This window comes from Mixophyes fleayi, chromosome 2 (assembly GCF_038048845.1).
Source record: "Mixophyes fleayi isolate aMixFle1 chromosome 2, aMixFle1.hap1, whole genome shotgun sequence".
Classification (NCBI taxonomy): domain Eukaryota; kingdom Metazoa; phylum Chordata; class Amphibia; order Anura; family Limnodynastidae; genus Mixophyes; species Mixophyes fleayi.
Window position 1 is genome coordinate 106,299,548 of NC_134403.1, and position 23,214 is coordinate 106,322,761.

Consider the following 23,214-nt stretch of genomic DNA (forward strand, 5'->3'; position numbering starts at 1 on the left):
CCCACTTGGTCTACCTTACCTTCAGGGCTCCCATCCCGGTTTCCTTGGTGCCTTCATCAGCTCCAACCATCCACGAACAGGCTGTCACCTACCCCACCCGGGCCTAGCACCATCTTGGCCCCACCCGGTTTCTGCTTCACATTTTACAAGCCGATCGCTACCTATGTCTCTCCCCGGCTGCTTGTCTGCTCTTCTGACTGCCCACTCCCATCTGCCTTCATGGTCCTCGTAAGCTTAATATCGTGCCACACATAAGGAACTTCCATGTACCTTCCACCTCCCCATACTGTATGTCGGCAGACTGTGAACTTACCCTTCTCCTAAATCTCAGGCTGCCTCTCTGTTCACCTCCTTGGTGATATTGCTGCAGACTTCCCCCCACATCAGACTTTAACCTTATAGCCCTCCTGCCATTTCAACTGCATAGCTCCCTCAAGTGTTGGACTATTGTTTTTCTCCTGGGCCCACTGATTTCTCAAAATTCAGGGATAACCCACATCAATCTCCATTGCGTTGATCCTACAAGCCCCCTTTGGCTGAGAACTTACCTCCTACCCATTTCCAATATCCTGCTGACAAGATTCCTAGTATGAACACCACAGAGAGAAATATAAATGAAACAAGGTGGTTTATTTAAGTACAGGACATACAGGTAAAACTTGGATGTAGCTAATGAAAAGGTAGATAACACAAGTACTGGATTGTCAGATAAAGCTGAGTAGCTGAGTACTCTGGTTACCAGGCAGGTGAGGTGATCTACAGGCACAGAGAGTCTGAATGTCCAGGTTAAGCTGGGAATCTTGGAGTTGGATACCAGGTGGTAGCGGTAGGCACATGTAGCATACAGGTCCAGGTAAGCTGGAAAGCTTCTGAGCTGGATACCAGGCAAGTGAGATAATCAGGAAGTTGGTCAGGATCAGAACATGGGAGTTACACTGAGAAACCAGCAGCAGCAAAGACAATTGATAAACTGGCCAAGATTGCTGGGAGAGGCAGTCTTTTAAAGGCCAGAGACGGTAAAGCATATCCATATCCAACGATGAGAGCTTAACCTTTTATAGGCAGGATCAGGGGAAAGCACAGCAGCATCTAGGGAAAAAATGCAGATAGAGGAAGATCATGACACTATCTCTGCCACCAGAGACTCATTTGAACCGGCCTCACTGGTCTTCCACCTCCAGATGTACACTGGATGCTCTGCTTATGTTTTAACTGATTGTATCCCCTATGTAGGGATTCAAGGCTATATATCTGCATAATGTAAAGCGATTTTTTACTTCTCCTGTGTTGTGGGCTTCTCATCCTTTTTATATTTTTATTTATAAGAGATGCCCTTCTGCAGTGCCTAGGTCTTGCTCAGCTGACTTGCCTGCCTCCTGGGACTCACCTCCTATATCTTTACTCAGCAGAATATTGTCATTAAGCAATGCCAAAAGGCAAGAAACCTCACTCAAAGGGCCTTCCCCACTACTTTTCGGTAATATCCACACCTAACCTCATGCTAATAATATGTTATTAGGTGTCTCTTTCTTTGACTAAATGTATAGTTTCAACTAGGGGTGTGCACCGGCCACTTTTCGTGTTTTGGGTTTAGCTTGAGGTTTTGGGTTCGGATTGGTTTTGCCAAAACACCCCACTAAAGGTTTTGGTTCTGATTTTGGGTTTTGGGTTCTGATTTTTTTTTAAAAAAGCATAAAAAGTGCTAAAATCCATATTTTTGTTTTTTTTTCACTCCTACACTATTATTAACCTCAATAACATTCATTTCCACTAATTTCCAGTCTATTCTGAACACCTCATGCCGAGACCAGTCTACCCACAAAGCCAAGGGGACTCAGACTCTGATGAAGATGACTTATCTCCTATCACCAGAAAGTACTCTCTCCTTGAATATGGAAATGAAGGCATTGAGATCATCAGTTCAAGTAGATGTGATGTGCAGAGTGCTCTCCATATGCTTAAGCTGTTGTCACTGCACTGAGTGATTGCACAGATCAGGTGAAATGGAAAGTGGAGCAAGTAGTCACATACAAAAAGTCAGTGGAGGCTGACCCTACCCATATCAAGCTAGAGATGGTGTCCATCCAGGACTACCAGGAAGATATGGATAACTTGGCCAGAAGGAACAACCTTAGGATCAAGGGGTTGCCTGAGCCCAAAGAACTGATTCAGCTTGAGTCTTAAAAAACTCTTCACAAAGGCTGGCGCCTGAAGTTTCAGAAGACCACCTTCTCCTTGATAGTGTTAAAACCCAGGTCTCAAGACCCAGCCCTGTCTAGAGTTGCCACATTCTGCCTCCATTATTTTACAGCAAAAGAGGCTATGTTACGGGAATAGAAAAAACTTCAGAGCCTTCAATATGAAGGTTATGCCCACCGCATCTTTCAGGACAATTCCCTGACTACGCTGGCCAAGAGAAGAGGTGATAAGCCAATTATTTCCAACCTGGGAGATAACAATATTCAATATCATCGGGGGCTTCCTCTCTCCATTATCGTGAAGGATCAGAAGCGACAACTTTTTTTCAAAACCATCTCGGAAGCCCAGGCCCTGCAACAACAACTAGGCCTCTCTTCCCTACTCCTCCTATTTCCCCTAGGTTTCCGCCACTGCTCCAGTGACCCCTAGAGCACAGACACCTCCCAGGAGGGACTGGTTTACAATTGCGCATTCTTCTACTCAACGGTCTCTTGGGACCTAATTTATTAGATGGACTTCTGCTGTTCATTCAGGATGGATATCTGTTTCTATGCTCACCATTTCTGTTCTTTTTGGATATTCCTGAATCCTGGCTTTTCGGCAACTCCTGAATGTACTGCCAAATTCCCTGGGTCACACACCTCGACTTTCTTGTTTGAATTCACCAGCATGTTCCTCTTTCACGGACAGTCTTCCCCTCTGCCTCTGGCTGGTAACTGCAATCTATGTTCTAATATTATTGTTTTGATTTTATTCAAATTGTCAATATTTGCTACTGTTGTTCTTCTCTCCCTCTCCTTTTTTTCTTCCTTGCCCTTCGTTTAGGTTCCATTCTGCTGTTGCTGAGGGCACTCTGTCGAGGACAATGCATACTTTGCTATATACTTATTTGTATTAAGAATTTACCATTGTTTTACTTGCTCACCTTTTTCTGTATTATGCTTGAGCCAGCAGAGGTATGGTATCTACTACTATTTGGCAGTGACTTACTTGTTATCCTGGTTACTAGACTAGCACATTATATGTTCTGTTGTGGTGCTTTGGTGGGGCCTTTTGGTGTTTCAGCTTGTTACTTTTTGAATGGCCCACAAGGTGGACTTGGTCTGACATGTTAAACTGCATTGCTTCCAGAACATTTTGAATGTGGCTGGACTCTAACCACTCTATTGTGTTTTCTATTTGCCAGGCTCTCTCCTGCTTTACTTGTACTTACTAAATTGACTGCCTATTTAGAGAATTTGTCCTTTTTACATATATACTTTACAATGTTTATTGATGCATTTTATTATTTTTCATGGTTTGCTCTGATTTTCCAACCTTACCACTGTTGTATTGTTTTGCTGACTTTTTTTTGATTCCCCCATCCCTTTTTCACACACGAGGCCACTATGGAGGCTTTGATTCCCTCGCCACCCCACCCTCATTTCTCTTCTCTGTTGCACACCTCCACCATGAACCTCCACCCAGGAGATTTTAGCTCCATGCTGGCCCCTGTACTGCCTTTGGCATTTTTTTCCTCCACCTCACCAGCACATTTCCCAGGTGTCATATACCACGACTGGTCGCCCTCAAGCCTTCCCCTCCTTTCCCCATCTTCCTACCACACTACAGTTGCCACCCTCCACTTTTGTATATGTCAATCTTTATGCCCACTGCATTCCCTTCTGCTTCTCTTTCTCTCTTACACCATTGGCCCTACCTATTGCTAGTATACCAATTCTGTATTGTATCCCATAATGTTAAAAGTCTAAACTCTCCTAGAAATGCTCCAAGCTCTTTTCATCCCTCCATACTCTGAAAGGTGACTTGAGGCTAGATTTACTAAACTGTGGGCTTGAAAATATGGAGATCTTGCCTATAGCAACCAATCGGATTCTAGCTGTCATTTTGTAGAATGTACTAAATTAATGATACCTATAATCTGATTTGTTGCTATAGGCAACATCTCCACTTTTTCAAACCCGCAGTTTAGTAAATATACACCTTGGTGTTTCTGAAAAAGACACATTTTGTCCAACACCTCCACCCTGAACTTCGCTCCTGTAAACTCCCCACAACTGTCAATGCACGTGACGCTAAGCAGGAGAAACTGCTGAACACCTTACGCTCTAACCCTCTGACAGTCATAGAGTCATCTCTATGAGATATCTGATCATTGTTAGCAAACTAAATAATCTCACTTGTGCGCTGGTCGACGTCTACTCACCTAATTCAAATTCTTTAGGAATCTAGGCCACTTCCTTGCCCACATTAGGCAGGGTGAATTAATATTGGCTGGTGTTTTTAATTCTGCCCTTTTAACCTCTCCTATTAGATCTGATGGTAGGGGATGACTGGGAGAAATGGATCTATTTATTAAATGTAAATGCTATTTAATTTATCACTGGGATTGTTTAGAGGAAGGGTAATAGGATTATTTATTAAATGGGAATACCATTAATTTAATGTTGGGGCTGGTTGAAGGGAAATAGCCCTATTTATTAAATGTGAATACCAATTTTTTTAATGTAGGGGCTGGAGGGAGGCCTAATTATAAAATGTGGGTTCTACTGATTTAATGCTGGGGCTGTTTGATGTTTTTTAACTGTTATGTAACCATTTTTTTTCAAATAGGACCCCCAACATTCCGGGATCCAGACAAACAGCAAGTGATCTAAAGACACAGCCACAGGTAGTGAAAGTGACAAGAACAGGTACTAAAGAGCAGGACAATCTGCCAACTGTCCTGAATATGGTGGGGCAGTCCCAAATTTGAGTCACTGTCTCGCTTAGTCAGAATTTGGTAACAACTGCAAGGACAGTTGTAAGGTATGTCCCACACTGTACACTTCTGTCGTAAGTGCCCCGGGCCTCTCAGAGCCTTAATCCAGCTGTGGGACAGGGTGTCAAATTGACACTCAATGCTATGCTCAAGCCTTTTTGCTAGCAAAAATATTAGTTTTTTTTGAAGCAAATGGGCTTTTTGCACATTGATAAATCATTACTGTAATAGAACAATATTATATAATCCATTGCTATAATATGATGTGAATATATACCCCATTTTAATGAGCCAGATATGTAAAAAAAAAAGGTGTTGTACAGGGAAGGAACATATAAAACAAAATGCAGTATAAGTTGAGCTTTGTTTTTTGTTGCATTATTTAATTTCATTACTTAAGATCTATAATTCAGTGCGCCCTCAATGAATTTTTATTTAAAGCGGCAATGTCAGCACCACGCAGGTTAACTGTTAAGAGAGCGACCACCGTTTATAATAATAAAGTATTGCTGGTTTAAGCAACACTAAAATAGCCTCTTTTTTACATTGATATATATATATATATATATATATATATATATATATATATATTGTAACGAAAATCACCCTGTGTGCTTGCCCCCCAGACTAAAGTCTACCAGCCAGCCCCTGGCGGCAGGGCCGGATTTACTGCTAGGCAACCTAGGAAACCCAGAGGTCTCCAGAGGGCCCCTCCAGCACCGGCTGTGAGCAGGGTAGGCAAGGCAGGGGGGGGGGCACTCTCCTCCACCTGCCAAGAAAAAAAAATACAGTGGCAGCTCCTGGCAGTCTCCTCTGTTTTCCTACTGAATGTCGGGCGTGACGTCATCGCGCCTGACGCCATATTTAGTGAGGAGCAGAAAGGAGCATCGTGATGGAGAAGAAAGAAGATAGAAGACCAGAGAAGAAGGCAATAGAAAGGTAAGTAACATAACGGAGACACAATGGCACATAATAAGAAAGTACAGAGAAGAGGGAAGAAAAGTATGGAGCAGGACACAGAGTCAGGCAAATAAGAGAAGGGGGAAGAAAAGTATGGAGGGAAATAAGAGAAGGGGGAGCAAACGTATGGAGGGCACAAAGTGAGGGAAATAATAGAAGGGGGAACAAAAGTATGGAGGGCACTCCCCCAATGATGCATGTCACACCTCCAATGATATGACCAAGCCCTCTTTAATGGCGCAGCGCGGCTAAGTGGCGGCCCAAAGCTTCCCTTCTCCTCAACTATAGGGGTATATGCTATGCTAAAAAAGTATACTGCCATGGATTTTTTAAGGGAAGGGCCCCCCAAAATAGTATCTTGCCCCATGAAGTCTATATCCAGCTCTGCCTGGCGTACCTAGACCTGTATTCATCAACAGACGTATTTTCAGAACCAGTCCTTGTTGAGTACAGACTTATGTATCACCAATGTATGTGTGTTTTAGTTAAAAGATAGCACATTGTGTTTCTTGATGAATGTCCATTGTCCACAAAATGAGCTAAGTGTATGAATCTTGCAAGGCAGAGCCAGAGAAAGGCTTACATTATTGCATTATTATGTTATTAACATGATCATATCTCCACAAACTCCTACAACTTTTACATTAGTTAGAACTATTTTATGGATTAAGATTTACTTTAATGAGGCTCACTAACTGGCTAACTGCAAAAATATGTTGGTAATTCATACTTGTCAACATTCTGATGCTCACCTCTGGACAGTGCCGTAACTAGATATTTTAGTGCCCTGGGCGAGACAGGGCACCGGCGCTCCCCCATCTAAGTGGGAGTGACATTTGCCGAGTGGGTGTGGCCAACCTAATGTGGGGGTGTGGCTAGCACTTTACTGACAGAATTCTGTTACACATATTTGCAAATGCATGATTTTATATATATATATATATATATATATATATATATATATATATAATTTTTTTTTTATTATAATCTATTAATATTATTTTACTCCCATCTTTGCTCTTTGCTACTATAGCAGCCTCCACTCTTTTGGGAAGGCATTCCACTAAATTTTGGAACATGGCTGCAGGAATTCAGCTACAAGATCATTAGTGAGGTTGGGGCACTGATGTTGGGCACTAAGGCCTTATTCGGAGTCAGCATTTCAATACTTCCCAAAGGTGATCGATGGGCTTGAGGTCAGGGCTCTGTGCAGGCCAGCCATGTTCTTCCACTAAAAAATAGCAGCAACCTGCACTCCAATTACTGGAAATGATACAAGAGCTTCAGGATTGGCAAGGTCTCCCTCCTTGATAGCAATACATAGCAGATAAACAATCATTCGCTCATTGTTTCTTTCTGTCAAATGCTGATAAGGAAATAATTCAATAGATAAGAAGTATATTAAATCAGATATATTTTCATGTACACTACTAATGTAGGAACACATTTAATAAACAAATGATAGTTATGTGCAAAAAATATATATATCGACAATATAAAAATATCTTAATATATGAGTGGATAACCTACTATCTACTGTGACTTGGCACAGGCTAAGGTTCAGCTCACTAACTAAGATGTTGTCTAAAAGCATACGTTGAGTGTACATATAAAAGCTCATAGATATAGCAAACATATAGCCTAGCATAAATAAATTGTTATTTTTTCCCAGCTCCTTCCCCACTCCCTACTTCTCCATTCCCTCCAGTAGTTTACTTACCGTAGAGTGTCTCTTTACTTCTCCATGCTGGCACCCGTCGGCTCTTCTGCAGTGAAAGCAGTGTGACGTGATTAGGTCACGTGACCACGTCAGCTGCAGAGATCCGGTGCCGCTGGACTCTATGGTTGCGGCTGTTTTCTGGGATCCATATAGGTGCTGTGTGTAAACGTGCACACAGCACCTATCATCTTCAGGAAAAGACTTAATTTTTAAAGGTAAATTGTGGGGGGGCAGGCGGCCGTTACTCCCCCTTAGCTTTGCGCCCTGGCCGGTCGCACCGCCCGCACCGCCCGCTCCGCCCTCGTTACGGGTCTGCCTCTGGAGATCTCAGACGGGAGGTTAGGTGGTAAATGTGTTTTGCTCTCCCGGGAGTTCAGGAGAGCTACCCAGAATTTGGCAGTCAGCGCATTTAATTTTTCCCTATTTGTGCCTATTTATCTACCTTGCACATACATGACTGCATTCCTCCCAGTTTGTAAAGTGCTTCTGTGTAAATATTCTGCAGGAAAGTGGGCCTAGATGTGAAAGTGCATCATGAGAAAGTTCAAATGTAAAAGTATCTTATGTACAGTTGTTTGATATGATGAAGGTGGCATAGATTTAATGCTATATATGAGGTACAATGTTGTTTGTTTTGCTGTGTGTATTTCTCTATAATTTATACATTGCATAAAGGCATTGCCAACTTTGTTTGAGTGCTGTTTGCCTAGCTGAACTTTGTGATTCCAGGAATTAGTTTATGCAATTTAATGGATGATATATGTAGTCACACACTAATTGCAGTTATTTATCTCAATGCCAGGTACGGCTTATTATATTCTATTAGCAAAGGTAATCTATAATATAGGTAATAAAAGCCTTGGAATAAAATAAATCACTGTACTGAAATATTCAATATGTATAAATGATTGCATTGCATATGTATGATCCATATTTTGAAAGACTACTTCATTTTTAAGTATGTTAATGTCTGGATGTCTTTGTTTTTAAGGATTCCTTTGGGTGGTAGCACTTTGCTTTCTGACACAATTAGATATTTGAGCAAAGGGGGTGTAACCGCACTAGGTCTGTAACCAAATATCCCGTAATAGCTGTTATAATAAATATAATCAGTGTGTCAGCAAAACTAGCTGGGTGGTGCACCCTATAACCACAATAAAGTAGTTGCATAGGAAGAGGAGATAGAACAGAGGTTATGTACCGGGGCACTCAAGGATAGTTGGTTAGAATAGGTATAAATAAAATATAAATTTTTATTAGTATACATTAAAATAGACTCATCCTAGCAAGATAAAGCTATGCGAAATATTAAAAAAAGAACAGACAGTGAATTAAAAGTTGCAAATCAACTGCAACAATCGCTCTGTGATCAATTTTAAGAACTGGTAGATCATATAATAGAAAATATATGAATCAGAGGGCAAATATTTAGGCAGAACTAGTAATAATGGTAGTGACAAAAATGTCCCCTATAAGTTATAATATAATTAGTATCATTAGTATCATAAACGGGAAAATCTCCTTTATTAAACCTATGGGAACATAATACACTTGTTCAAGTATAGTAAGATGGAAATCTCATATGTTAAAATAAAAATATATATGTGAGATTCATAGGTGAGTACTGCAGTAAATCACAGACTCACTGGCTAAATAACAGAATGGTAATACTGTAAGCCAAAGTACTATACTCTGCCTCTAAAGATAGACCCTGTTAACAGTATGATGTAATGATCTTGAATGTTAGCAGACTGGGGGCTAGATTTACTAAGCTGCGGGTTTGAAAAAGTGGGGATTCTGATTCATATATTTTCTATTATATGATCTACCAGTTCTTAAAATTGATCACAGAGCGATTGTTGCAGTTGATTTGCAACTTTTAATTCACTGTCTGTTCTTTTTTTAATATTTCGCATAGCTTTATCTTGCTAGGATGAGTCTATTTTAATGTATACTAATAAAAATTTATATTTTATTTATACCTATTCTAACCAACTATCCTTGAGTGCCCCGGTACATAACCTCTGTTCTATCTCCTCTTCCTATGCAACTACAATTAGATATTTACAGTGTTGTTTCATGATAGTTGTTAGGGCAGTTGGATAATATTGTTAAATGTATAGAACCAGTGGTTAAAGTGAAATGTATATGTTGGTGTACCATGACATCACTTCTTCTATTGCATTGATTGTAAAATGATCAAATTCCATTAAATAGTTCACCGTGTATGCCCTTCATCGCCTTCACCATACCTTAATAAGATAACCAATTTATATAAAATAAAGACACAGAGACCTGAGTAAAGTGGCAAACTAAAGTATTTTATTATAACCTATTTATCTTGGTGGCGGAGAAAGAGCACTGCGGATCAGCTCCAGCGATACCTGTAACCAAGCGTGGACATGGCAATAGCGCCTTAAGTCCACTCACTCCTCTCATAACCCCAACTGCTTGGCCGGCCCTAACTTGGCGTCAGAGCAAACTGCACTCACCTCACTACTCACTCACCCTCCCTCACTGAGCCGGGCGAGGCCCCTCCCCACTGAAGGAACAAGAGTTACCGTTGCCTCGAAAGGGGACAGATACCTGCGGCCAATCATGATAGAGTCGTATATATCAGCCGCTGATCGCAGTGCCTTCCTCCCCCACTACCTCAATATAAGCCCTATGATTGGTTGTAACTAAAAACCACTAGCCCTTATAACTTACTTAAAATGGCGTGGGTGGGCGGTATTTTGCTAGCAGAGTGACTCAGACCAGGAAGTGCAGCATACTAATCAAAGACACAAGACCCCCACTTCACATTATTGGTCGGGTCTACATCCCATGTCAACCCCTTCAGGTAAGTGCAAGCTCGAGTGCCACACTGTCACTATTTAATTGTGTTCGTCTATAGGGCACTCTCTTGTAATCACTTACACTCCTATTACGTTTTCCATACCACCACTTCTAAATTGCCATACTGCCACTTCTAAATGTCCACTTCGACCACTGTATGAAACAATAATGATTGTCATCTTGATATGTTTATATATAGATAAATGGTTTTGATAATTTACACAGGACTGATTAATCCAAGTAGATCTATACCCATTGTTACAGATTGCAAAACAAATTAACTGCTAGGGAAAGTTCTTGTTCTATTGGAAAGTTGTAGTTCTATCATACTGTACTTTAACACATTTTACCCTTGTAAAATCTATTATGCGACAAACATTGCAGTCTAAGATGGGCAATACAGTTTTCCTCTTAATAACACTACATCTATGTAATAGATAAAGTACTGAACTTTTTTTTATTAAATAAAATATACTTGGCTCAGCAATGTGTCCATTGAAATTGTTTAAAATAGTTGTTATTGTGCCATTTATACTGATAATGTTGTTATCTCATTTTAAGGCATTCAATGTCTCAATTTAATTCACAGGAAGAAACAGGACATTCATTCAGACAAGCAAACTGGGGAACGTACTAGACTTTTAAACGGAGAAATGGAAAAATTATTGTTATTTTTCTCTGACTTTATATCTTTTATATAATTACATTGTCTCATTCCCTCAGTATACAAAGAAACAATGCATATAAAATAGGTACCTCATAATAAATGCACATCTTACCTATGCCACAGCAATTTATTATTCCTCATTGCATGTATTTTATAGATATAGTTATGCTAATATTTTGTCAATGCTGTCACTGTACACTGATCAATCTGAAAAATAAATTTTAGTAAATTCCTGGTACCCTTATTGACTTCATAAGTTTAGTCGTCTTCAAATCCCATAATTTTTACCGGAAAAGTCAAAAATGATGATTGATGGCCAGATAACATCTGTTGCTCTTTGTTGTGTAGCACTATTTTCTCTATAATCATACTGATTTGGAGGCAACATTTCCCATAATACAGTCTTACACACTGTTAAAAGGCATAATTAACTTTTGGTATTCTTTCCACCTATTTGTGACGTTGTAACTATAAATCCTCTATGTCTATATATTTTTTTCCAAAATGTACATGCTTTAATAATGTACTATTATTATTATTATTATTATTATTATTATTATTATTATTATCTATATACCATATAGCCAAAAGGAGAAAAGTGACATAATAATAATAATAATAATAATAATAATAATAATGTTAATAATAATAATAATAATAATAATAATAATAATAATGTAGCAGTATATCTTGGCGAATAAAACTGTAGGGAAGTGGGCAGAATTAGATCCCAAATGCTGCAATTCTGCGATACTCAGGGAGTCACGGCATTTGACCCCACCAAAATGACTCGATTTTCTGAACCCCACACCCCACGCCCACCTCCCCTCAGCAGTTCCTGTATGCTGAATTCAAGAACTCAGCAAGAATGTATAAATTGCAGTGTAAAAATAAAGTTGCCCAGCACCAAATGCAGAGGCATAGCATTGTTGGAGTGGGTGGAACAGGTGCTCCAGGTGCTGGCAGCAAGTAGGGGTGCTGGCCCAGTGTGAATTTTCTTTTTTTCCTACCTTGCAATACAGCAGAAATTACGCATGTGTGTCACTTATATGCTGGGCTAAATGTTACCCAGCCTAAAAGTGGTGCACAACTACTGTTACGCGTCAAAGCCGAGCTGCAAGATAACAGTAAGGCATTAGAGGATAATGTTTGCTCTGAATCAGAAATGACACCAATCCCTGTGGACAGTCCATCCAACAGTGGGATGTCTAATCGTGAGCATTCTGTTAGTGTACCCATAAAGAGGGGCCCTTTCAGCAGTTCTACTGAGGTGTGCCTGAACAGCCCGAGTGTAGCCGGGAATACACCAAGTGATGATGACACTTTGTCTTTAAAAGAGGATGTGGGGGAGATTTGGTTATCCGACGAGGGCGCTGATGATGATGATGCGGTTGATTGTGTAAGTTCTGCACCAGAGGCAGCAGTGTGGCACCAGTGGCAGCAGTTCTGGCACGTGACGTTCTGGTGCCAATTTGCACTTTCCAAACACAAGCAGGGATGACGCAGGTGGCAGACCACAACATTTTGACATCTGAGCTGGTTTGAAGGATTTGTCAAAAAAAGTGTGACCTTGACCATAACTCCAACCAATCCTACTATTAACATGCAAAGGATGGTGGAGGGCCTATCAGGGATTAAACTGTATTTTTCCTAATTTTCACTAATAATGTTTGGGTGTAATATACACCCAAAGACGAGTGCTCAATTGCTAAGAGTCATTGATGAAGAGGCAGACAAGCAGGCTTGTCTGTAGATTTTGCAGGCAAATTGTGCTGCATTATATAGGTAACACCCTAAGAGAAAAGCTCCATTGCTAATTGTAATTGCTGAAATAGAAATAATAGGGCTGACAGTCTTGGTCTAAATCTGCAGTTACATTTTATTGTACCATAGCTCACTGCAAAACAGGAGAGGTGGCAGGGTTTAGTGATAATCTTCCTCAAACAATACTAATTCATCCCACCATCATAGAAGTCAGTGTAGTATGATGTAATTGGCGATAATGGCCTTCCAAAGGGAATGACTAGTTGATTTTAGGGCAGAGCTGTTACGATTTTTGGACAATTCTTTTACAGCAGAGCAAATATCAAAATGTTGTGCGGACTCATCTGCATCACCACTGGGTGTCTTGGGAAAGCAATTTTTTTTAAACAAGCAGTTGCCAGAGAAACTGAAGGAGAAGACGTCCAAAACAAGATGTTGATAATTCTGGGATCCTTGCAAAGAAAATTAAGTATTTAATCGACAATTAAAATATAGTTAGCACATTTACTTTGTTTTATTTCACACTATAATTTTCTGTAGCACCTTTTCAAAATGTATTATTAAGGCAATCACTTGACTCAAGCTAACCGTGTCTGCACTTTCTTCACAGGTAACTACTTTGCTGGACTAAAGTATATTCCCCTCAAATGCTAGTCTTCTTGCAGCTGCTGCATTCTCCCTAAATGTTTCTGGACACAAACAGCATCTCCTGCATGTCATTTTTAAAATGTTCTGTAACATCAAGTTGATAGTGTGTGCAAAACAGGAAATGTGATGGAATTCAACCCCGCTGTAATGCTTGACCAATATTGGGGTCGTAATCAGAAATTACATATCCTCAGGAGAGTGCAAGCAGGATTACCCATCTTTCAATGACATCCCTTAGTTTTTGGAACAGTTTGTCAGCTGTATGCCTCTTATTGAAGCCGCTGATACACAGAGTAGCCTACTTCTCAAAAATGTGACGTACCTGGGTACATGCTGCTGCTGTCCATGCTGGGGAAGGTGAATGACCAACCCAGTGGGCTTTCTACAGTCATATAATCTTTAGTTTGTCCACTTCCACTTGTACACATATCTGCGGTTAAGTGTACAGTGGGTAGAATGGCATTTAGTCGCCCAATAATTAAATTTTTATGAACTTTCCGGTACAGGAGAGAATTAGCTTTTCTAGTAAAATGGTATAGTGATGACATTTGCTAACAGGGACAGAACACCTCAATTAAATGTCTTAAACCAACTGTATTAATAGTGGACATTGGACGCAGATCTAACACTAGCATAGTGCCCAGGGCGTCTGTGATCCGCTTTGCGACTGGGTGACAGGTTTCATTCTTGCTTCCTCTTGCAAAGGATTGTTTAACTGCCAATTGTTGGTTCAGGGGATATTGATTATGAAGGTGTTGGGGGGGAAGATTGCAGGTGCTGGGATGTAGATGAGAGAAGGGGGGTAGATTATGCTGGAATGCTTGTTGTTAATATTTTTTTAACCTAAGTTTCTGATTTTCCCAACAGTTTTCCAAGAACTCGCTGACAAATGACGAAACATGGATGAGGATCCCAGATGGTTAAGGTCCCTACCTCTACTGAGTGTGGCTTTAAAAACGCTACAAATGGATAGACAACTCTTGCCAGGATTTTTGTAAAAATAATTCCACACTTAAGAGGTGGATTTTTGGTCTTATGCCCAGGCATGACAATGGCCTTTTTGTTATCACTAGCAAGAACTGCAGCAATTTTTCTTTTCAAGTGTATGAAAATCATATTGTGACATAGGAGGTGGTCAAAATTGAATAAAAAATGACTGGAAATTAGTGTTACTGAAGTTAATATATAATGTAGTTACAAAATAATACCTAAATTATGTTATTTTAACACCAATAAATGGAATTTTTTTAACAAATTGCAAAACAAAACCAAACGAAACCAAAACCAAAACCAAAACACGCAAGGGCGGTTTTGCAAAACCAAAACCAAAACCAAAACACACTATGGTAATCCGAATACAAAACCGAATACAAAACCAAAACACGGGGGTCAGTGACCATCTCTAATCACAACCTTCCCAGCCACATCACACCCTCCCCAGCCACAACACTCCCTCCTCAGCCACAGCCACATCAGCCCCCCAGGCCGGTCCCATACTTGGCTATCTTGGGCTGGGTCACTGGGCTACCTGCATTTTTTTCTTTAAAATGTTCCTAATAGGCTACTGAGCCGAGTCTCACCCCTCCAGGCTAAAATTTGCCAGCCAACCCCTGGAACCCCCTAGACACATCAGAACACCACCACAAACAAATCACAACACCCCCCAGACATATTATGACACCCCACCACATCACATCACTCTCTAGCCACAACACATCACTCTCTAGCCACATCATGCCATCCCCCAGACACATCACGATAACCCCCATACAAATCACAACACCTCCCTAACACATTATGACACCTCCTCTCCAGTTACATTATGACACTCCCTCCATAGACACATTATGACACCCACCTTACACATTAGGACAGCCCCAGCCCACTGTACTTAACTATGCTGTGCTGACATCCATCAGACTGGGAATTTCCTGTAGAGTGAGCAGGGAAGATTTTAGCCTCACAAGATTACCTGAACGTTTACTTTTAACAATACAATGAAAATTCCATAAAGTCACCTGGAGTTCACTTTATCCAGAGAACATTCTTTTAATATAGTTTATTAATAAAAATCTGGTAGAAAAACTAAAACAGACTATCATAGGGTAATAATATTTTAAACAATATTAAAACTGTAAACTTTGTGTCCAAACATACTTGTTCTCAGCATAAACATCAAGATGGAATAGCAGGTTACCCCTCCCACTGTGATCATGGTAAGTCAAGCATTTATCCCAGAAGACTCATTACACACAGGCCAGTACAAAAAAAAACAATTAAGGGTTGGTAAAGCAGTAAACCTGTAGAATTCTAGAATTCTTAATTAGGTGATGTCATCCCAAGTTGATTAGTCCACACAACATGATGTCAAGAAGTGTGTGAGCAATACTCAAATTTCATGGGCAGACACATTCATCAGGGACACTTTCTAAGGAACATATTTGTACCATGAGGACCAGATGAATCTGCTACTGGAACAGTCAGTTTAATACTGTGTTAACATTGGATGACAGCGTATTTCAAACACAATGTCCCTGAATTATTTCTGTCCTGATATTTTGTCTTTTTATATAATAGTAGCTAACTCATCCTCAAAGGATAACCTGGATAAACAATTTGGCAGTGTTTCTCCTTGTCTTGGCTGGATATATTTTAAACATTCTGGTTTTTATTGAGTGCCTGCATATTGAATAAGTATGCATACATTTCTGCAGCTGTTAAGGCAGACTGTAACTTTTTCAATTTTGTTTTACCCATAGTGGACAAGTTACCTTTTACTGTTTATGTTTTATAATGGGTTAGACATGCACATGGCATGTGATTAAATCAATTTTAGCTATATCTACAATGCTTCTATTCCGTATTGTCTATTTTATCAAATATTTCATTTGTTTTCTTTCATTGCCAAACATTGAATAATAAAGCCACAAAATAGTCTTGTACTGACATGTAATATAATATAAAACACCTCATCTAAATGCTAACAGCAATACTATTTTGGAAATAAGTTCCATGGAATCATTCTATTTCAAATAGTCTAAATTCCACCTTTCATTTTATGCTAAATATATTAGTACACTATTTTAAAACCAGGAGTGTTTTATAGTAAATCAAGCATGTGTTTCTTATATGTAGATACTTTACATGTCCTAACTGGTTGCAGTTATTTTATATTATTACTGCTTAGACCCACATTTTAAAATACTGCAGCTATACAATCATTGCCAAAAGTTTTGAGAATGACACAAGTATTGGTTTGCTGCTTCAGTATTTTTAGTCCTTTTTTTCAGATGTTGCTATGGTATACTGAAGTAAAATTACAAGCATTTCATAAGTGTCAAAGGGTTTTATTGACAATTACATTAAGTTTATGCAAAGAGTCAATATTTGCAATGTTGACCCTTCTTTTTGAGGACCTCTGCAATTCGCCCTGGTATGCTGTCAATCAACTTCTGGGCCACATACTGACTGATGGCCGACCATTCTTGCCATATCAATGCTTGGAGTTTGTCAAAATTTGTGGGGTTTTCTTTGTCTACTCACCTCTTGAGGACTGACCACTAGTTCTCAATGGGATTAAGGTCTGGGGAGTTTTCTGGCCATGGTCCCAAAATTACGATATTTTGATCCACAAACCACTTAGTTATCACTTTTGCCATATGGCAAGGTACTCCATCATGCTGGAAAATACATTGTTCGTCACCAAACTGTTCTTGCATGGTTGGGAGAGCCCACTCCGTTGGCATAACACAGGACTGATGGTAATGCTCACCTTTCCTTTTCCGGACAAGAGTTTTTCCAGATGCCCCAAACAATCTGAAAGGGGATTCATCAAAGAAAATGTTTTTACCCCAGCCCTCAGCAGTCCAATCCCTGTACCTTTTGAGAATATCAGTCTGTCCCTGATGTTTTTCTGGAGAGAAGTGGCTTCTTTGCTTGCCTTCTTGACACCAGGCCATCCTCCAGAAGTCTTCACCTCACTGTTCGTGCAGATGCACTCACACCTGCCTGCTGCCATTCCTGAGCAAGCTCTGCACTGGTGGTGCTCCGAAACCCACAGCTGAATCAACTTTAGGAGAAAGTCCTGGCGCTTGCTGGACGTTCTTTGGCGTCCTGAAGCCTTCTTCACAACTATTGAACCTCTCTCCTTCAAGTTCTTGTTGCTCCGATAAATGGTTGATTTAGGTGCAATCATACTAACAGCAATATCTTTGCCTGTGAAGCCCTTTTTGTGCAAAGCAATAATGACTGCACGTGTTTCCTTGCAGATAACCATGGGTAACAGAGGAAGAACAATGATTTAAAGCACCGCCCTCCTTTTGAAGCTTCCAGTTTGCTATTCTAACTCAATCAGCATAACAGAAGGATCTCCGGCCTTGTCCTCGTCAACACTCTCACCTGTGTTAAAGAGAGAATCACTGACCTGATGTCAGCTGGTCTTTTTGTGGCAGGGTTGAAATGCAGTGTAAATGTTGTTTTTGGAGTAAAGTTCAGGGACTTATCACTTCATGTCATTCTGGAGTATATGCAAATTGCCATCATAAAAGCTGAGGCAGCAGACTTTGTGAAAAATAATATTTGTGTCATTCTCAAAACTTTTGGCCATGACTGAAGTGTCTTAAAATCCCATTAGCTTGTGCTCTAATAGAGTTTTGAATATGATAAATAAGACTAGTGTAATGTTCATTTTGTCGCTAACAATAAACATTGTCCAATGCGATTATTGTGGTTGCAAAGCACAAAGAGATATAAATAGCAAAAGATAGCAGAATTTACAGCAAGCCATAATGAATCATAAAACGTATAACAATAAACAGAAAAAATATAAACTGAATACATTACATTACAATACGCAAGCTCTTCCTGGGCCCAGGTCCATGTTCAGTCAGTAAGAGAGATCTAACACTGGCCCAGGACTTGTACACAATGATAAAATAAGGTCTTTCTTCACGGGTCCAGGGGTCAGGTCAATCCAGTACAATGCAAAACATAGGTCAGTTTGAAGGATTCCTCTGATAAGGTGGGGGCCAGCTCACTCCAATAGCTGAGAACATGTGCTTAAGGGAACCGACCTAATCCAGTTTCAACCAACCTATTTGCATTCCAAACACAATATCATTTTGAGCATAGATATTGGAGTTCCATTTTTACTCTGTCCATCATGCTTGTTTGCAGACAGACCAGAAACCTACAAAAGTAAGATCGTGATTTTCCAGAGACCTGTCTATGTACAGTTCTGGTCAATATTATTGGCACCCTTGAATGTTTTGCATAACATGTACAATATCTTTAGAAAAAATGGAAATGTACCAACTAAATCATCAGCAGAAAATTTTAATCGTGCATCCAAAATTATGAACCCTTACATGTAATAATGTCAAAGACAAAATATAAAATATGACCTGGACAGTGTTAAAGGCACCCTTCCTTAATATTTGGCTGCATACCCTTTGGCAACAATTACTGCCTTCAAACATTTCTTGTTGTCATCTATAAGCTTCTTGCACCTGTCTGCTGTTATATACTTCCACTCTTCCATTACAATTTGTTGAAGCTCTTGGATGTTTGCAGGATTCCTTTTCCCAATGGCAGATTTCAGCTCTCTACAAACATTTTTAATTGGTTTGCGGTCAGGACTCATTACTGGCCAGTCAATATTTATCTTTTCATTCTTTTGTGCTTTTGGGTGTGTGCATTGGTTTTTTATCGTGCTGAAAGACCCATGTTAGCTTCAAAATACCTTACTAATCTTCTGATTTCATGACTCCTTCAATATTGTCAAGACTTATAGTACCAGAGGCAGCAAAGCAGCCCCACAACATTATGGCACCTTCACAATGTTTACCCGTAAGTATGGTTTTCTTCTCTTTAAAAGCTTCATTTTGTTGACAATTAAACAAATTTCTGGTCTGCATTGCCAAAGAGCACTATTTTGGATTCGTCTGTCCACAGAACATGGGCCCAGAAAGATCAGTTGTTCCTTTTTATGTCAATTTTTTTTTAGCAGTGGGGTCCTCCTTGGCCTTTGCTCTTAAAGTCCTTCTTGGTTTAGTGTGTGGAATATGGTACGCATTCAAACCATTCCACCAGATTGTTCTAGGTCAGCCTTCAACTCTTTGTGTGTTTTATGTTGTGCTTTTTTCCACAGTTTGTACTAACCTTTGAGTACTTGTCTCCTAATTTTTTTCTCAATAATCTTTCTTCCCATCCAGGGAAGTTCTTCACAGTTCTATGAGTACCAAGGTCTTTGGAGAAGTTGTGTATTAAATGTCTACATTCATTATGTCAACATTCAAAATGTCTACACCATAATGTCGACAGAAATAATGAGATAATGTCGTCCATCATAATGTCTACATGTTCATAATGTCTAAACATTTAAAATGTTGATATACATAATGTATACACATGTCTACACATTCAAAATGTCTACACATGCAAAATGTCTACATCTAAAATGTTGACACACAAGAATGTTGACATGGTCATAATGTCTACACTATTGTAATATCAAATGTCAAAATAAATACAATACAGCAGCCTAAGGTAAGCATCCTGAGACCTGTAGTGCACTACGAACATAATGGATTTATACTAGAGATGAGCTGTTCTGATTCAGAGAAATCCGACAGATCCGAGATTTGGGATTCCAAGGAAATACAAAATGCGACTCGATTCTTCGCACCAAAATAGTATCTGAAAATGAGGCAAAACGTAATTTCCTGGAAAATAAGGAACCAAAACTCTTGTTATATAGGAAGTGCGTCATTGCACTTCTGGTTAATGCGTTCCAAGCATATCGCCGGAGAGTGCATTTGATAGTGGAGGTACATTATTGCACCTCTTAAGTACACGTCTTTGGTATTCATGGGGAATACACCCCTGTTAGGCAGGGGTCAAAGTAACTCACATAGGAATCAATGTATTTGGTTGTTATAGTGAAAATTTGTGTACTTCTGGGTTTGGCACTTTCGGTTTATGCGTTCCAGGGTGGAATGCATATTGTTTAGAGTACCTCATAGAGAATACAAGAGAGCCATTGCCTAACATATTTTGCCTAACCTTTTGATGAACCATGAGCTGCAACTGAAGACAATCTAGGATTGCATAAGAAGTCAAGTTACTAAATGTTTTTTTAAAATATCTTTCTTTCTTGTTTTTGACAAAAGTCCAAATGTAGGCCCGAAACGTTGACTTAAATGTGAGATTGAATGAAATTTAAAGACAATGAAAGCAGAAATGATTGTATCTTTTAGTAAACTGCAATGTATTTTTGCCGCTACTCTGTGACTAATTTTAGCCAGCCAGCTTGCTGCAGACATTGGCCAAAAACTAGTGGAGATTTGGACTGTTGTGAAAAGATCATTAGAAAATAGATTGTAAATGACTGTAAATGAATGTCAATGTTATAAAGAACTAAATTCCCCAATGGTCTAGTGTATAGGAAGTAGGGCAGGAGCCTCATGTCCTTGATGCACTTCTGCATGTGCTTAACCGGAAGTTCGCACTTTTGAGGTTCAGACTGCAGTGAGAGGACACAGCAGAGTTAGCAGCGTAACTGATATAAGTAAGTATATAAGTCCTCAGAGAGTGCATAAAGTGTAGGCTCTCTACTGCAAGTAGAAGTCTTTGCCCCCAATATATAAATACTGCACAAACATGTGTAGTACATAACCTGCCAAAAGCAGCCTGTGTACAAGTGTGTATAAGGGTAACCTGACATTCATACAACCTGCATCTGTCTATTTGCATAAGAGTATACCTGCTACATACATAAGACTGTATACCTGCTGCTGCTGTACTACTGCATATACAACTATGAGTACCTGCGTCAAGTCAATTCTTGTTACCAAGTTCAATAAACAGCAACCTGATTAAGTTAAAAGCGCTTGTGGCTTCACATCCACCAATCACCGCTGACACCTTTCACAAGATCAAAGGTATTACCAATGGGTTATGGGTCCAACACTGTGTGTTCAAGTAAATGCTTAAATGAAAAGAATGATAGCAGAGGTATGCAAGAATAAAAGGTAGCTGATACTTTAGAAAAGTCCTTTATTCAGTACACAAAGAAAAATGCACAGAAGAGGTGCCAGTATGAGCTTTGCAAAATCAAAAGGTTCTGAGAATTATGCAATATGGAAATTCGCAATAGAAATGCTTAAGCAGGAAAAGTTGTGGAAGGTCACAGTTGATCCAGGAGCAAGTCCATACACTGATGAGGTGCCATGGGAACCATAGAGGACAAATGAGAAGAATACGCATACACTTGAGGTGTACACTGTATGGGACAACGTTAACTACCTGTGAGAACATGAATGAGAATATAGACAAAATACTGTCAATAGCCCAGCAGTTGGCATTTCTGGGAGCACAGGAGGATGATGGGAAGTTACGATGGCAATGCTGCTGAATCTCACACAAGACTTTGATTTCCTAGTAGTAGCTTTGGAGTCCGATGGTACCAAGTTGATGACAGTAATCGTGAGAGCCAAACTGCTGCAGTTCAAACAGACAATTTCCATTAAGGCAAATGCTGAGAGAACTGCTCTACTCATAAAAGGTACAAAGTCCAAAAAGCCCAAGTATAAGTGCTTCATATGTCACAAGTTGGGGCACAAGGCATCTGAATGTAGACTGAGAGATTCGAGTGGTGTGCATAAGAAGTGTGATAAACCAAATGAGTCAGCATTAAATGTAACAGACAGTCGCAAGAAGGACTGCTGGTATATGGACTTGTGGGCCACTAGACACTTCATCTGCAAACAAGATGTCACGGGCACTAGGAGTCTTTACCCAGTATCACCCGCTGATGGTCTTATCAGAGCAGTTGAGTTGGTATATGATACTCTGATGGCAGGGTGATAATGGAACTGGAAACAGCAGATGGTTAGAGAATGCTCAGAAAGTCTATGACTAGCAGCACTGGTAAACAATAGGTAACTGAACACGAGGATCTGGATGGACAAGGACACGTGAGGGTAGTCAGTGGTCTGCGCACGGCAAGTTGTACCACTGCTATAGTGAGAAGAATGTCCAGGAGTAATAAGGAGGTGGAAGTCAGCGGTCTGCGTATAGCAAGTTGTACCGCTGTCTGTAGTGAAGGAATGGAATCCAGGTGAAGGTAACGGGGAAGTCAGTGGTTTGCGAGTAGCAAGTTGTACCACTGCTTATGTGAGAGGATATATGCAACTGGTGACACAGGGAAACAGGAATCAGTGGTTTGTCTCTAGCAAGTTGTACCACTGAATATATATGTGAGGAAGGACACGAGGAGATAAATGCAATGCAGAGTCTACACAGGTACACTGAACTTGATCCCACGTTGAACTGCACACAATAATAATAATGAATGAACAGCACTGCACAGATAAACAAAGTCACTAGAATAGTCCAGCAAAAGTAAACACAGTCAATAATAGCAATAGTCTCAGAGGATGGAAACTCCGGAGGAGAACAACTCAGTCCAGATGGATATGCAATACACCAGCACAGTCAATGAGAAGTATGCATACCGTGGTTCAGATGAGCAGGCTGTTAGAGATAGCTGCAGGGATACCTGAGCGGCAGGGAACAGACGAGATGAGAAGTCCTTGCAGAATGGAAGCGGCAGGTAGGTGCAGCGCACTGTAGGTAGGCCAGGAAGGACGACAAATA

The 23,214-nt window shown here is 40.0% G+C and overlaps 1 long non-coding RNA gene across 1 annotated transcript in view; it reads left to right on the forward strand.

Moving 5' to 3' along the window:
• Positions 1-11,260, forward strand: part of LOC142140195 (uncharacterized) — a 124,016-nt gene extending 112,756 nt beyond the window's left edge. The window contains exons 3-4 of the long non-coding RNA XR_012688326.1: positions 4,813-4,892; positions 11,068-11,260. This is a non-coding gene — a long non-coding RNA (uncharacterized LOC142140195). The remainder of the gene's footprint in view (positions 1-4,812; positions 4,893-11,067) is intronic.
• The last annotated feature ends 11,954 nt before the right edge of the window (positions 11,261-23,214 follow it).